The following is a 17,712-nucleotide window of genomic DNA, read 5'->3' as shown; positions in this document are numbered from 1 at the left end:
GGACAACTAATCTTTTAATGAGGACATATATACCAAAAAGAGCAAGCAAGCAGTACTACTTAAAAATGGGTTAAACAGAAATGGATATGTATGTAAACTCCTCTCCATGGAAGGGCCAGTGACCTTGCATAACTTGCTTAAGAATGATGATCCCAGTACATTAATCCCATCTGCCTTTGCAAGGGAGATAAATTGTTATAAGATCACATTTACTGGCTCTATTGTCTACAGGATCTCCCATAACATCCATCAATCCAGTACAGTATTCAAATACTAACAGAGGATAGGAAGGGACAGTGAGATAGGAAAGTATTGTCATCATTATCCACTGTGTCAACCTTACCTTAACTTTTCCTGTATAGTGCAGAAATCAAAACTAGGTGAATTGAACCTAGATATCCCAATCTACTGTTTCATACTTCTCTGAAAAGCCTCAAAGTCTTTCCTCTTTTAAATTAGATAAAAGCTCTACCAGGTCATTTCAGCAGACCTCTTTGCAGTTTTTTTTCCTGGAACAGAAATTTATACTCAGTGCCAAATTCCACCCAGGTTTCCTTCCTGCAGGATGGCTGGTGATAAATCTGTGTGCCTCTCACTGTTCTCAGTTCTGACACCCCAGAGTTACCAATTCCATTGCAGAGGTCATATTCTAGACTAAGTAAAGCATGATTTCACTTGAATGTGTTACTAAGAATCCTTAAGCAAAAAGAAAAGTTTTATTCTATGCCCAAATATTTAAAAGCTCTATGCAGAGTTGATTCAAGTTTTATAGGGCTTGACACTTACATAATTTGGGCAGTGCTCTTTAAGAAAAAAAAAGCACAAAGTTACAAATACAAAATTAGGTCTGAAAACAAATATTTATTTGTAATGAGAAAAGGAAATCACAACAAAATGCAAAGCTTAAAAACTGAAAACACCATAAATATCAGAAGTCTAGAAAAGTAGCAATGGTTTAATTAACTGCCTGGCACACCTCTGTAATACTTTCCCCCTATGTTTTCTGGATGCACTGTTCTTTGACTGCCTCTTCACTTAACAGTAATTTTGGAATATAATTTTCTATAGGAAGAATAGAAAAATAATTCTGTTTTTCCTCTAGTGTGTTTGATCAAAATTTGTTTTCTCTCATGGCTTTATAACTCATTATTGATAATGTCTAAATTTTTAAGGATAGCTATTAAATTTGAAAGACTAGTCTATTTCATTTGTAAGATTTGGAAGAATTTTTCACAGACCACTTTTTAAGTCTGCACATTTCCAACTTTGTTGCCCCTACATCATCCAATACTTCCAATATCAGAGCCCCCTGGGCACAATCATATAGGGTGACATCACCTCTGGCATGGATCTTCATGTCTCCTCTGCAAGTGAACTGGCATAGGGAGCTATTATGCCGGTATGGCTAGCAATAATGAGCTATGCATAGATTCGTTGCAAACCACAAAAACATATGCCACTAAACTCAAATGGGATCTATTTCTCCTTAACTGAATCCCCCAAATATCCATAGCCCCTCTGTTGCCCTTCATCAAGAAGAAAAGTGTGATGGAGGGAAAATCAAAGTGGAAAGAGACACTGTTTTTGCTGATTATAATTAAAATATCTTACTTTTGCAAATCTACAAAAATATAAGCATATTGCTAGGGCCCCAAAAGGCCCTCAGAAAGATCTGCACAGATAGAGGTCCCTGAAGCTTAAATTTCATTAAGCTAACAGTAAATTCACCACTGCTCTTCAGTCTAACATTTCATTATGAAAATTTATGCCTTATTTGCTGCTAGGTGCACTAGTTTCAGATTTTTACCCCACTAATTCAGAGACTTAATGTAGTTTACAGATAAAATTAATGTAAGTTAGGGCTCGTAAAGATGAAAAAGAAGATTCCATGTGAAAACTATGCTTTCTGGACTGTGATCCAATAAATGGAATGCGGTCTCTTCTGTTCTACAAAAGAAGGGGACCCACTTAAAGTTGTTTAAGAAAATACACTTGAGGGGTGCCTGGGTGGTTCAGCCGGTTAAGCGTCTGACTCTTGGTTTCAGCTCAGGTCATGATCTCAGGGTCCTGAGGGGCTCAGTGGGGAGTCTGCTTGAGATTCTCTCCCTCTCCCTCTGCCCCTCCACCTGCTCATGCACACACACTCTCTCTCTCTAAAATAAATTTTAAGAAAACAGAAAATATACTTGAAAGGGGCTACTAATCATTTAGATATCAAGCTACTCCTGACAAATGATAAGAAGCATATATCAAGATTTGAGTCCATTGGAAGGCACTGGTGAGCCCTGGGGCTTTAAGATTTTTTTTTCAATGATTCTGAAATTAAATAAAATATGGTAAACATTTTCTCACTTAGGGAATTTTTAATTATCTTACATTGAATCTAATCATACAATCCTAGGATTTTATAGTTGGAAGAGATCTGAGTAGTCAACCCTCACCTCCCCACGAATTTTCTCGCAGACTGCTGCCTAACCTCATTTGAAAGCTGCTAAGGGTGGGGAGATTTGGGACCTTGTATGAAAGTAAGAGATATTCATAAAAATTCAACAACCAAAGAAGGATACAGAGTCAAAAGCAGGTTTACACCAACCTTCTGGTACTAGTTCCCCAAGGATAAAAACACTTCTAAAATTTTTTGTGTAAATATTTATGGGGTTTCATTTTACAAAACCGGTATCATATCTACATATATTTTTTGTTGCTTCTTTGCAGAGCAAAAATTTTGATGAAAAAGGTGTCAAATTTTTAAGTGGATTATGCTTTTAATGTCATGTCTAACAACTTTTAGCCTAACCCTGAGTCATGAAGATTTTCTCCAATGTTTTCTAAAAGTGTTATAGTTTTATGTCTAACATTTAGATCTATGACCCATTTTGAGTTCATTTTTGTTTATGGTGTGAGACTTAGGTCATCTTCTTTTTTGGGGGGAGGCACATGGAGTTTAATTGTTCCAACACCATTTGTTGAAAAGATTATCCTTTCTCCATTGAATTGTCTTTGCTCCTGTCAAAAATCAGTTGGCCATATTTCTATGTTTATTTATGGACTCTATTCTGTTCCATTGATCTATGTGTCTATCCCTTCACCAATAATACAGCCTTGCTTTCTGCAACTTTAAAGTAGGTCTTAAATTCAGCTAATGTGATTCCTCCAACTTCATTCTTTTTCAAAACTGTTTTGGCGATTCTATTTTCTTTGCCTTTCCATATAAATTTTAATATTAGGTTGTCTAAATCTACAGAAAAATACCAATTTTTAAAATTAGAATTGCATTAAATTTGTATATTAATTTGGGAAAAATTTAAGTCTTTATTACTATGTTGAATCTTTTAATCCCCCAATACAGTATGTGTCTCTACTTATTTAGGTCTCATTTGGTTTCTTTTATGAGTGTAGTATAGTTTCAGCATACAGAGATGGTATGTTAAATGAGTACCTAAGTATTTCATTTTGGGGAGAGCTAGTGTAAATGGCACTGGCTTTTAACTTGGGTTTCCAATTGTTCATCACAAGTATTTACAAACATTTTTATGTATTGACTTTATATCCTGTGTTCCTGTTAAGCTCACTTACTAATTTGAATTGTTGTGTGTGAATTCTTTGGGATTTTCTATGATGACAATTATGTTATCTGCAAATAGAAATGGTCTTATTTCTTCCATTCCAATCTGCATGACTTTTATTTCTTTTTTTTAAATTTTATTATATTATGTTAGTCACCATACAATACATCATTAGTTTTTGATGTAGTGATCTTTTTCTTGCTTTATTGCACTGACTAGGATTTCCAACACTTGGTTTATTACTCTGCTGCAACCATCTTCAAATTCTTAGCTTTTGAATCAGCTATACCACATTTTCATTTTGCATTGGGTTTTGTAGTTATGTAGCCAGTACTGCTGAAATATTTCCCTGTATGGACTATAAATCCTTATTTCAAGCTTGATACTCACTGGTAAGGAACAGAACAAAATTCCTCCAGAGCATAATGCCCTGCTTTTAGGGAAGACTGAACTTAACTGAGATGATAAGGTGCAGTGGGGAGAAGTAGGTGGAGCAAGAGTTTTATATTAATTATCAATCTAAACGCTATGCTACAGATTATACTGTGCTTAGAGACTTGGCCAGTATATGAAGATTACAATTGAAAATTTATTTTTCATATGTGAGTATTAATTTTCAAAAAAGTATGGTTAGCATTTATTATATTACTCTGAATTTAATTTCCAGAAATGCCAAGATAAAAAGTATAATAAAACTAATATGAGATTATCCTCTCTCCAGAATAAAAGTTATAGCTGCTTAATACTTATTGCCTCCTATGCCTAACTAGACTAACAAAGAAGAAGAAAGAACAGGAACTAGCTACAGGAATATATTTCTGATTTGAATTCAGTGACTAAACACCTCAAACTTTGCTTTTAAGGACACATTATAGAACATTGTACAAATCTCTTAATTTATGAAAATCCAAATTTAAAATATCAAACTCTTTTTTAACCAACTGACTTATTAAAAAAAAACATTAGAAATGTTTTCCACCTACCTTGATATATTTAATAATTTTAGTTTTATATCTAAAGCCTATAATTTTTCTTGGATTTTTTTATTAAGTGCATATTTCAAACATGCCTACTCCTCAACACTGGCTAAAGCCTAAGATAACTTCTGATGCTGTAAAATAGTACCAGTTTCTGTTTGAGAATAGTGGTATAGGGTAGGATTTGGCAGTAGAAAGGAAAGATTGGCTTTAGTATTTGTATCTCTTTCAACTATGTGAAAGGGTATAATTCATATATAATATAATATAATTCATATAATTCAGCTTCTACCCTTAGTTCAGGGGAAAAGTTCAGTGGCATCTTCAATATTCGCTGGAAACTACAGAACTTATAAATGGATATCCATTTCTTTCTCAAAATAAAGATATACTCCCAGTGGGATCCTAGGAACACAGGGAAATGCTATTATTCTTATGAATCAATCAGGATCAAATAGAAGAAAGAAAGTGTCTAGGGGAAGACCATCACCCCCTTTTTTTTATCTTGGAAAATTTGAAACTTGAAAGGTAAAGGTAATGGGCACCAGGTGATTTCCCTTCCTTTCAAAGGTTCACAAATTAGAAGTTCCACTTTGTGAATTTTTTAGTGGTATATTTAAAACAATCTCATTTAGACCCCATACTGCTCTGTTGGCTGAAGACCACAACGAAATCAGAATACTACTAGCCAAGAGAACTTTGTAGACCATCTTGAGGTACCCTGTTTCCCGGGACTCTGTGTCTACGTGTGTGTGTGTGAGAGAGAGAGAGAGAGAGAGCATAAGCAAGAGCATAAACGAGAACCAGTTATCTCTAAACATCCTGGCAAAACAAACCAAGAATACAACAGCTAACTTCAGGTTTGTTTGTTTGTTTTTTCCAAACTGAAGGCAATGGACTGAAAACTCCCAGTTAAATCCTAAAGATTTTTTGTGCAATCATGATTTCCCCACTTTTTTGGAAGGAGAGGGAATAAGATATCTAAAGAGAAGAATTTAGAGTGTTGACCTTGGATCTAAAAATATGAAATTCAGTCATAGAAAAATCTATTGATTGCTTAACTGCTCTTGATACTCATTGGATAAAACCCAAATAAATTCACAGCCACTGAGTTGAAGAGGCCATATGGCTTGTAATTAGACTCTTGCTCTCAGCCAAGATATTGAGACATTTATTACATTGGCTCTTTAGCATTCATCACACATTGCTGCCCAGGAAAAGGGCACAAGGAAGTGATTAAATTCACCTTCCCTTGTTTCACCAACCCCTACTCAATCTCCTTCCTACCTCCTTCCCCCCAACCAAAAGGAACCCATTTTTAAAATTAATTCATGGAAAAAAATTCTTGCAACTAACTAATCCGAAGTCCTTTGCTTCTTCTTTATATGACTATATCAAGTAAGCTTACCAAGGCTCTGGCCAGGAGACCAGAACGAGTGAGTCTGCTCAGAATGCTACCCCAAAAGCGGCTCAAAGTGGATCCAAGGTCTCTTCAATTTTTGGCTATCAAGGTTCAGTGAGCAAATTTACTGGACAGGTTTATTAAGATAGTTTTTCCACAGCAAACATTTATTGAGCACTTAATATTTGTTAGACACTGCAGTGGGAGCTAGAAAAAAAGAAATACATGGCCCCTGCTATCTTGGATTTTACAATCTAGCAGAGGACATGGGGCGACAAATGTCAAATAATGACACAAAGACCTAGTTAATTTAAAAATATAATAAACATACCAAAGAAGAGGCACAGGGGCTGTGATAATAAACACGAGGGGGCCTGACTTGTGAGATAGTGTAACAAGGAACAGAAGCAAGAGCATAAACAGGAACCGGTTATCTCTGAACACCCTGGCAAAGCAAACCAAGGATGCAGGTAAAGACAGCTTCCCTGAGGAAGTGACATTTAAAGCTGAAGACATAAAGAATGAGGAGTTAAGGGGGAGGAGATTATGGAGATAGAGAACCCTAAAATGGATAAATCTTGATACCAGCAAAACATTTGGCACAATATCTCCCTGCAATGTATGGATAAGATGGCAAATTATGTTCTCATGCCAGACAAAGCAGTTACGGTCATATTGGGCTTTTCTACTGAATAGTTTTATCAAGGAATTGAATGAAGCAGAAGTTGTGCAGAGATCATATTTGCAAATAACCCAAAATGGAATATGTTCAGACAAGGGCTCATACCATCAAAGTGAAATATGATAGAGGAAAAGCAGCTGGAATCCTGGGCAGTTTGTTAAAAAAAAAAAAAAAAAAAAGGCAGGAGCAGTAAGATTTAACTAAATAAAGCGGGAAATGTGAAAGGGTATAATCCAGCTTATATAGCTATATATATACTATATAGCTATAATCCAGCTATAACTCAGGAGGCTCTGAGGAGAAAATTACAAAAAAGTAGAGGAGGTGAAATTTTATTCACCCATAAAAAGTAATGAAATACTGAACCATGCTACAATGTGGATGCACCTGGAAACATTATGCTGAGTGAAAGAAGCCAAATACAAAGGAACAATTATTGCATGATATAATTTATATGAAATAACAAGAACAGATAAATCTATTGAGGCAGAAAGTAGACTGATGTTTGCCAGGGCCTGGGGAAGGGAGGACTAATGGGTCCCTAGTTTCCTTTTGGGAAAATGTTTTGAAACTAGATAAAAGTGGTGAATTATTATAAATTGTTCACTTTAAAATGATTAATTTTATGTGAATCTTACCTCACTTAAAAAATACACATCGTAGAGAAGGGTAGACCAAGATTTGACTAGAGAAAGAAACTAAATACCCTTCCTTCAGAAAAGGAGAAGTTTTTTTTGTTCTCCACAAATTCACCCATGGTAGGGAATGGAAAATACCATGGGCCTAAGCAAGGCATCAAATTCATAAAAATGAGGGGAGATAGGAAAGTTGATTATCAGCCTCTTATGCCAGCTACTTTGAGAGCAGATACTGCTAGTGGCCACAACTGAGGGCTTTGGAGTCAAACAATTCTATTTCAAGCCCTAACTCGATAGGTTACTGGTTGAGATTTTGGGGGTAATTCACTTAATTCCTTAATCTGTTATTGCTTTTATTAAATATTAAATACATACAGCTATTATGACTTGACTTTATACTTTTCATAAAAAGAATATTGCCATTACCTTTTCAGTTCCTTGCTGACTTTCCCTCTGCTATCTTAAATCATTTGTAGTCATTTTTTCCCTTCAGTTTTATTGAGATATTTGACATACAGTGCTGTTTAAAGTGTACAGCATAATGACTTGACTTATATATATTTATGAAATGATTGCCACAATATGTTTAGGTAACATCCATCTTCTCATATAGATAAAAAAAAAAAAAAAAAAGGAAAAAAAGGTTTTCCCTGTGATGAGAACTTTTAGGATTTACTCTCTTAGCAACTTTCAAATATACCATACAGCAGTATTAACTATAGTCATAATGTTGTACATTACATCCCCAGAAATTATTTATCTTAAAACTGCAAGTTTGTACCTTTTAACTACTCACACTTCTGGTAACCACAAATCTGATCTCTTTTTCTATAAGCTTTTTTTAATCCACATATAAGTGAGATCATAGAGTGTCTTTCTCTAGCTTAATTTCACTTAGTTTAATGTACTCAAGTTCCATCCATGTTGTTACAAATGGCAAGATTCTTTCTTTTTTATGGCAGAATAATATTCCATCACATGTTCATGTGTGCAAGCATGCACACATACTTTTTTTTTTTATCCATTCAAACATTGATAAACACTTAGGTTGTCTCCATCCATGTTCTGGCTATTATAATGTAATCATTTCCTTACTATCCTTTTTAGTATCACAACTGTATATATTTACATTCCTAACGAGTACATTGCTTGGTTTTGCATATTTTTGAAATTTAAGTGAATGGACTCCACATTTATCCTCCAACTTGCTTTTTTCACTCAACATCATATTTCTGAGATCCATTCACATTGTGACTGCCTTTCATTCACTTTCACTTCTGTATAATAATCTTCTGTGAGAACATACCATAAATTTATTTATCCATTCTACTGCTGACACATATTTGAGTAGTTTCCACTTTTTTGCCATTACAAACAATGCTGCTATGAATGTTCGTGTACGTGTCTTCTGGTGCGTGAGTGCTAGGAGTGAATACCTTAGTCAAAGCGTTTGTACAAGTATACCTTATTAGATGATGCCACGTTTTTCTGCAAAATTGTTGCACTAATATCCATTCCTACTAACAGTTAATGAGAGTTGCTCCTGTTGCTCCACATCCTTGACATCACCAGGCTAATTGTGTGCCACACTGGTGGGTGGGAAATGGTATACCACTGTGGTTCTAATTTTTGTCTCCTTGATTACTAATAAAGTTGAACATCTTTTTATATGCTTATTATTCATTTGAGCTTCTCCTTCTATGATTTGCCTATTCAAATCTTTTGCAGGTTTTTATTATATCTTTTTCTGATTTTTTAAAAAGATTTTATTTATTTATTTGACACAGAGAGAGAGAGAGAGCACAAGCAGGGGGGAGCAGCAGAGGGAGAGGGAGAAGCAGGCTCACTGACGAGCAGGGAGCCCGATGTGGGGCTCAATGTGGGGCTCGATGCAGGGCTCAATCCCAGGACTCTGGGATCATGACCCAAGCCGAAGGCAGTCGCTTAACCAACTGAGCCACCCAGGTGCCCCTAACTGATTTTTTATATTCGGGTTTAACTCTTCGTTATTTTTTTTTAATTTATTCTCCCAGTTTTTATCTTGGTGCTTTTCACTCTATGGTGTTTTCTGATACACCAAAGTTCTGAGTTTTAATGTAATAAAATGTCAATCATTGCCTTTATGTTCAGTGATTTTTGTGTTTTAAGAAATCTTTCCCTATCCCAAGGATATAAAAGTGTTGTTCTATATGGTCCTCTCAAGGTTTATAGTTTTGCATTTCACATTTACATGTTTAATCATCTGGATTGATTTTTACATGTGGTATGGTGTATGGTTCCAATTTCATTTCTTTTCCATATAGAAAGCCAATTGTCACAGCACAGTGATTTCTAGTCTTGGTTTTAGCATACCTTAAGATTCAATAGATGGATAGAGGAGTTTCTGGGCTTTCTTTTCTGGTTCACTGCTGATTTTTCTATCTGTATGCAACACCAGGCCCACTTATAAAAATTCCTAGTACTCTTTAGGCAAGTCTTCCTGCCCTGTTTTTCAGGGGAGTCTTACATATGCTTGGACTTTTGCTTTCCCATATAAATTTTAGAATCACCTTTGTCAAGTTTTTAAACAAAAGGTATTTAAATAAAACCTTTGAGATCTTGTTTAGAATTGCAGTGACTCTGTAGATCAGTTACATGGTATTGACTTTAAAAAAAATGTGTCTTCCAACATATGACGTGATATATCCTTTCATTTATTTAGGTCTTCTTTACTGGCTTTTGCTAAAGATAGATCTTATATATCTTTGGTTACATTTATTCCTGAGTATCAATTTTTATATAATTATAAATAAATAATATTAGTTTTCTACTTGTTTTTCAGAAATGTACTTTTTTAAACATTGATTTTGAATTAAAGAAACTAGCTAAACTCTCCATTTCCAATTATTTATCTGTAAATTCTTCAGGGTTTCTATATAACTGCTTCTATCATTTGTGAATAGTGATAGTTTTGATTCTTCCTTCCCATCCTTATGATTTTTTTTCCTTCTTTCTTTTTTAAAGACTTTAGTTATTTGTCAGAGAGAAAGAGAATGCACACAGGCAGGGGGAGTGGCAGGCAGAGGGAGAAGCAGGCTCCCCACTGAGCAAAGAGCCCAATGCAGGATTCAATCCCAGGACCCTGGGATCATGACCTGGGTTAAAGGCAGATGCTTAACCAACTGAGCCGCCCAGGAGTCCCTTTCTTTTTTCTTGCCTTTCTGTATTTGCTGAGACTACCAGTAAAATGTTGAAGAGAAGATGCTTTCAAAATTGGATCCTAATTATGAGGCTTGCTGTAGGTTTTTGATCAGGTTAAGAAAATAGTCTTCTATTCCTTTTTTGTTAGAACTTTATCATGAGTGTGAAATTTTATCAAATATTTTTTCTTCACCAATTGAGATGGTCATGATTTTTCTCCTTTAATCCGTTAATATGAAGAACGATATAAATTGTTTTTCCAAAGTTAAGATAATCTTGTATTCTGAGATTAAACCCAATGCAGTCATAATGTATTAACTATTTTATTTTTTGATGAAATAGGTTTGCTGATATTTTGTTTTAGATGTTTGTATCTATGTTAATGATTGAGGTTGGTCTACAATTTTCCTTTCTCAAACTTCCCTTATAGGGTTCTATACCAAGATTATGCCTCATGAAATAAATTAGAAACTATTCCTTCTTTTTAAACTTTTCTTAAAGAGTTTATGTATTATTGGATTTATTTCTTTCTACAGGATTTTGTAGGACTTTCTGGGCTAATGTGCAATTGTACAAATTTTAAATTATTGATTCAATGTATTAATGTTTATAGGCCATTTAGATTTGCTATCTTTATTAAAAAACTAGTTTTTTAAAAATTTCCTCTTATTACCTTTCATGCATCTATAAGATCTGTACTACTGTCCCATTTTTCATTCCTTATATTGGTTATTTCTGCTTTTTTTTTTTCAGCCATTCTACCAGATATTTGAAAATTTAATTGGTCTTCTCAAAAAAATAACTTTTGGGTTTGATTCTCTTGTATATTTGTTTCTTTTTAATTTTTATTCTTTATTATTTCTCTTAACTTATTGTTAATTTTCTAACTTCTTAATTTTTATACTTAATTTTCAGTGCTTCTTCTTTTGTGATATTAAGCATTTAAGGCTATAAATTTTCCTATAAGTACCATTTTAGTGTCACACACATGTTTTTATATTATTCTTATAATCTGAGTTCTAAATATTTTCTAATTTCCATAATTTTTTTCTTTTTTGGGGGGTGTCTCTCTTTTTTTTAAATTTTATTTATTATGTTATGTTAGTCACCATACAATACATCACCAGTTTTCGATGCAGTGATCCACGATTCATTGTTTTCGTACAACACCCAGTGCTCCATGCAGTACGTGCCCTCCTTAATACCCATCACCGGGCTCATTCATCCCCCCACCCTCCTCCCCTCTAAAACTTTCAGTTTGTTTCTCAGAGTCCATAGTCTCTCATGGTTCATCTCTCCTTCCGATTTCCCCCCTTCATTTTTCCCTTCCTTCTCCTAACGTCCTCCATGCTATTCCTTATGTTCCACAAATAAGTGAAACCATATGATAATTGACTTTCTCTGCTTGACTTATTTCACTTAGCATAATCTCCTCCAGTCCCATCCATGTTGATGTAAAAGTTGGGTATTCATCCTTTCTGATGGCTGAGTAATATTCCATTGTATATATGGACCACATCTTCTTTATCCATTCATCTGTTGAAGGGCATCTCAGCTCTTTCCACAGTTTGGCTATTGCGGACATTGCTGCTATGAACATTGGGGTGCATATGGCCCTTCTTTTCACTACACCTGTGTCTTTGGGGTAAATACCCAGGAGTGCAATTGCTGGGTCATAGGGTAGCTCTATTTTTAATTTTTTGAGGCACCTCCACACTGTTTTCCAAAGTGGCTGTACCAACTTGCATTCCCACCAACAGTGTAAGAGGGTTCCCCTTTCTCCACAACCTCTCCAACATTTGTTGTTTCTCGCCTTGTCAATTTTTGCCATTCTAACTGGTGTAAGGTGGTATCTCAATGTGGTTTTGATTTGAATTTCCCTGATGACTAATGATGATGAACATTTTTTTCATATGTCTGTTAGCCATTTGTATGTCTTCCTTAGAGAAGTGTCTGTTCATGTCTTCTGCCCATTTTTTGACTTGATTATTTGTTTTTTGGATGTTGAGTTTGAGAAGTTCTTTATAGATCTTGGATACCAGTCCTTTATCTGTAGTGTCATTTGCAAATATCTTCTCCCATTCTGTTGGTTGCCTCTTTGTTTTGTTGACTGTTTCCTTGATGAAGTCCCAGAAGTTCATTTTTGCTTTTGTTTCACTAGCCTTTGGAGATGTGTCTTGAAAGAAGTTGCTGTGGCTGATGTCAAAGAGGTTACTGCCTACGTTCTCTTCTAGGATTTTGAAGGATTCCTGTCTCACATATAGGTCTTTCATCCATTTTGAGTTTATCTTTGTGTATGGTGTTAGAGAATGGTCGAGTTTCATTCTTCTGCATGTGGCTGTCCAATTTTCCCAGCACCATTTATTGAAGAGACTGTCTTTTTTTCCATTGCATATTTTTGCCTGCTTTGTCAAAGATTATTTGACCATAGAGTTGAGGGTCCATATCTGGGCTCTCTATTCTGTTCCATTGGTCTATATGTCTGTATTTGTGCCAGTACCATGCTGTCTTGGTGATCACAGCTTTGTAATATAGCTTGAAATTGGGCAACATGATGCCCCCAGCTTTGTTTTTCTTTTTCAACATTTCCTTGGCGATTCAGGGTCTTTTCTGATTCCATACAAATTTTAGGATTGTTTGTTCCAGCACTTTGAAAAATGTCATTGGAATTTTGATCAGGATGGCATTGAAATTATAGATTGCTTTGGGTAGCATAGACATTTTAACAATGTTTATTCTTCCAATCCATGAGCATAGAATGTTTTTCCATCTTTTTGTGTCTTCCTCAATTTCTTTCATGAGTGTTCTGTGGTTCTGAGTTGTTTTTCCCTGGCCTCCTCTGTTCCCTTTTTGTTTATTAATTGGTCACTAATTCATTCTTCTGCCTCGCTTACCCGAGCTGTTAGATTATCTAGATTAGATTGGATCTCACTGATTGCATTTTTAAGTTCTACCAATTCAGCTTTCATTTCTGCCCTTAGAGACTTTGTGTTGCCATTAATTGATTTCTCCATTCTAGCTATTGTCTTCACAATTGCTAGCCTGAATTCCATCTCTGACATCTTGGTTATATCTGAATCCATTTGTAAATCTGTGGCATAAGTCATAGTCTCTGAGTCTTTCCTATTTTGGGGGTTCCTCCTCCTAGTCATTCTGTGGAGGGGTGGTTGAGGGAATGTATAGAGTCCAAATTATTGACCACAACCGAAGCAAGATGCACCTGTTTTCTAGGGACCTTAGGGTTGCTGGCCTCTTGTTTTCCCAGCCTGTCTTCTGGGGAAGGGGCCTGCCGCGCTGTTACTCAGGCAACCCTGTTTGGACAGAGTTACCCTGCCCCCTGTGGCGGGGTATGGGCTCAGTGAAAACCGGTTTTGGGGGGCTTTTGTTCTGTTCTGGTGGCTTTCCCTGGCGGCTTTCCGTGTCTCTTCTGAGAGTTAGAGCAGACTGCCTCAGAGTGGAGAGATCGCAGTCTGTTCTTCAGTGAGCTCTCCAGGCCACACTCTGTTTCTGTCTGTGCTGCTATAAACTGCAGCATCCTGGGTTGTGGGCCCCTCAGCAAGCCTCCCAGTCCTTGCCTCCAGGTCGGGGCACGTCTCTGCCCTTTGTGCTTCTAAAACCACCAGCCACCCCCAGTTCACACATGCAGCCCCACCGCTCCGGGTTTCCGTCCGGGGGGCTGCCCTAAAGTCCTTTCCCCACCGCTACCAGTCTGCAACTCTGTGCCCAGTCCCCAGCATGGGAGGTTATCGCTCACCAGCGGTATAGGATCCCGACGGCTGGGCTCCCCCCCCCTTCCATTTATCCTCTGATATGTGCCCAGAATCACGGCTCCCCAGTTCGTACCTCGAAACCAACCGCCTGCAAGATTCTGTTTGTGGAGATCCAGATCTATCTTCTTACATCTCAGGCTGATTTCGTGGGTGTTCAGAGTGGTCTGGTAGATATCCAGCTCAATTCTGGGGACCGGTTGGAATAGGGTCCCCTACTCCTCTGCCATCTTTCCCCCACTTCATAATTTTTTCTTTGATCTATAAGTTAGGCCTATATGTGTCTTAATTTGTAAACCTGTGGGGATTTTTCAGGTTCTTTATTTTTGTTTGTGTCTAACTTAATTGCATTGTGATCAGAAATTATGGAAAACATGACTCAATAGTTCAAAATATCTTGAGGCTTGCTTTACATCCTAGAACTTAATTTTTATAAATGTTCCACATTGCTTCAAAATAATACATTCTGCATTTTTTAGTTTCACTGTTTCATATATGACTATTAAATAAATCCAATTTATTATATGTACTAGCTTGCTAGGGCTGCTGTTAACAAAGTACCACAAACAGGGTGACTTAAACAACAGAAATTTATTCTCTCCCAATTCTCGAGGTTAGAAGTCAAAGTTTAAGGTGTGACAGGGTTGAATTCTTCTGAGGCCTCTCTTCTTGGCATGTAGATGGCCATTTTCTCCTCATGTCTTCACATGGTCTTCCCTCCGTGTGTCTATGTCCTAATATCTTCGTCTTATAATGACACCGGTTATATTGAATGAATGCCTACCCTGAGGACCTCATTTTAACTTAATTACCTCTTTAAAGGTGCTCTCTCCAAATATGATTCACATTAGAGGTACTGGGGGTTAGAACTTCAACATATGAACTGGGGGGGGGGAGGTGTGTGTGTGTGTGACACAATTTAGTCCAGAACACTGTACTTATCAAATGTTTTATATCCTTAAAGAATTTTTTGTTTGCTTCATCAGTTACTGAAAGAAGCATTCAAATCTTCTACTGTGATGATGGATTTCTCTATTTTTCTATAAAGTTCTATCAATTTTGCTTCATGTATTTTGAGGCTATTTTATTAGTGTATATAAGTTTAGAACTTTAATAGCTATTTGGTGAACTGAATATTATATTACATAGTTACTCTTTAGCTCTATCAATGCTTTTTGTCTTTTACTTTGTTAAAATATAGTTACATTAGCTTTCTCTTTAGTAGTGTTTGTGAGGTAAAGATGTTTACATCTTTTTACTCTCAATTATTTTGCTCTTATATTTTTTTGATGTGTATTTTACAAACAACATATGGTAGGGGGTGGGATTTATTCAGTTTGAGAACATTTTTCTTTCTAAAAAGGCATTAAGTCCATTTTATTTATTATAATTAATGATATATTTTGATTTTTTTTTCTACTAACTTACTCTTTCATGAGAGCTAGTATAGCACAGTTTTAAAAGACTTAGGAAATACTGCCTAGGTTTGAATACCAGCTCTATTATGGACTACCTGAGTAACTAGGGCTAGATACTTATAATTAGTTATATTTAGTTATTACTTTATTTTTTTAATTATCACTTTAAATTGACATTTTTTTTGTTTATTTTTTCTTTTTAATGATAGAATATTTTTTTCATACTTCATTCCTTTCCCTCCTCCAGTTTGGAAATTATATTCTCTGCCCTGTTCTTTTAGGGTAACATTTATCAAGCATACTTGTTATCAAAGTTTAGAATTAATTCTTATCTTTACCCACTCCTGAACAATACAAGAACTTTTTAACATTTTAACTCTGATCACTTCCTTTTTCATTTATACACTATTCTTGTATTCTAGTTTTATCTTAATTTTAAGTCTCCTAAATTATTATTATTGCTGTATACAGTCAATAAACCCTTATTTTTATTCATATACCTACCATTTTCTTTACCAATCATTCCTTTTTACAGCACAAATTTTCCATCTACTAACACTTTTTTTGTGCCTGAATTACAGCTTTTAAACTGAATCTGTTGGTGGCACAATTTCCATTTTTATTGTCTGAAAATGCCTTTATATCATGGTTTAAAAAAAGTAACAAGACCGTTTGTAAACAAACTTTGGTTGATAGCTTCTTTTGGCATATTAAAATTATAATTCCATAGTTTTTGGGCTTCTATATTTGCTATTGTGAAATAAGATTGCTGTTAAAACCATTGTCTTCGAGGGGGTGTCAGTTAAGCATCCAACTGTTGATTTTGGCTCATGGATTTTTGGCTCAGGTCATGATCTCAGAGTTGTAAGATAGAGCCCCCTGTGGAGCCCCACAGTGAGTCCTGCATCAGGCTCTGTGCTGGGCATGGAGCCTGCTTAAGATTCTCTCTCTCTCCCTCTGCTCCTCCCCCACCCCTCTCCCTCTCTCTCTCTAAAAAAAAAAAAAATTGTCTTTAGTGTTTTTCAAAATCATTAAAATGTTTTAAATATGAGTTTCTCTTTAATTTATCCTGTCTCGTTCTTGAATCTGTGGATTAGTGTCTTTCTAGAAAATTCTTAGCCATTAAATCCTCAAATATTGCCTCTAAACTTTTACTTTATGAAAGTTTTATCAGATATGTTAGACTTTATCATTCTATTCTTCATGTCCTTTAACTTCTTTCATATTTATTTTTGTGTTTCTCTGTGTGACATTCTGATTAACCTCCTCAGATCTGTCTTCCACTTCATTAATTCTCTCTTTAGCTGTTAAACCCATTCATCAGGTTTTGAAATTTTCAGATATTTTGATCTCAAGTTCTTTTGTATTAGTTTCAAAATCCACTTGGTCACTTAAACACATATAATTTTTTTTTTTTTAATTCTTTGTCTTAAAAGTGAGGGATTTGAAGTCTTTCTGAGTCTGATTTGGCCTTCTATTGTTTCTACTAGCTCTCAGTGTGCATTGTTTTTGTGTGTAATCTTTCACTCTTTCCTTCTCAATATTTCAATCTCTCTCTCTCTCTCTCCCTGTTTTTTACTGAGTTCATGTTTCTTACAATTTTTTAGTTATTTTTTGAGGGTCTCTATTTCTCTAATTCTATCTCCCCTATCTTTCTATTCATTTTTACCTTGAGTTCATGTGTTTTAGCAATATTTCAGTGATTCTTTGAGGTCTGGGTTGAAGATGGGGCCATCCTCTTCTGGTAGGTGCTTGGGAGCACATCTTATACTGGACCATTTTAAATTAAACTATCAGCTTGCAATTTCTTAGAACATATAGATATTTAAATTTGGTCTGCCAATATGTGTGCTCATTGGCTTGCCATTAAATATTTGTAGGGGAGTTCTTTCCTCTTTTACCTCAGCACCAAAACTCAAGACTAACAAATTTCCTTGTAGATTTAGGGGTATGGTGATTTAGAGAGTGCATAACCATTTTGGATACTAGCTTTATGTGGGGAGCTTCCTATTAAACTGTCATCTAAGCAAGCTCTGGGCTTTGACCTCTCTCCCAACCAGGGCCATATATGTAATTGTACAC

At 35.7% G+C, this 17,712-nt stretch overlaps 1 protein-coding gene across 1 annotated transcript in view; it reads left to right on the top strand.

Moving 5' to 3' along the window:
• The window catches only part of DNAJC5B (DnaJ heat shock protein family (Hsp40) member C5 beta), a 57,364-nt gene that overhangs the window by 39,227 nt on the left and 425 nt on the right, over positions 1-17,712 (top strand). The gene's annotated exons all lie outside the window — the stretch shown is intronic.

This window comes from Halichoerus grypus, chromosome 5 (genome assembly GCF_964656455.1).
Source record: "Halichoerus grypus chromosome 5, mHalGry1.hap1.1, whole genome shotgun sequence".
Taxonomy (NCBI): Eukaryota; Metazoa; Chordata; class Mammalia; order Carnivora; family Phocidae; genus Halichoerus; species Halichoerus grypus.
This window is presented reverse-complemented; position numbering and strand designations above follow the sequence as displayed.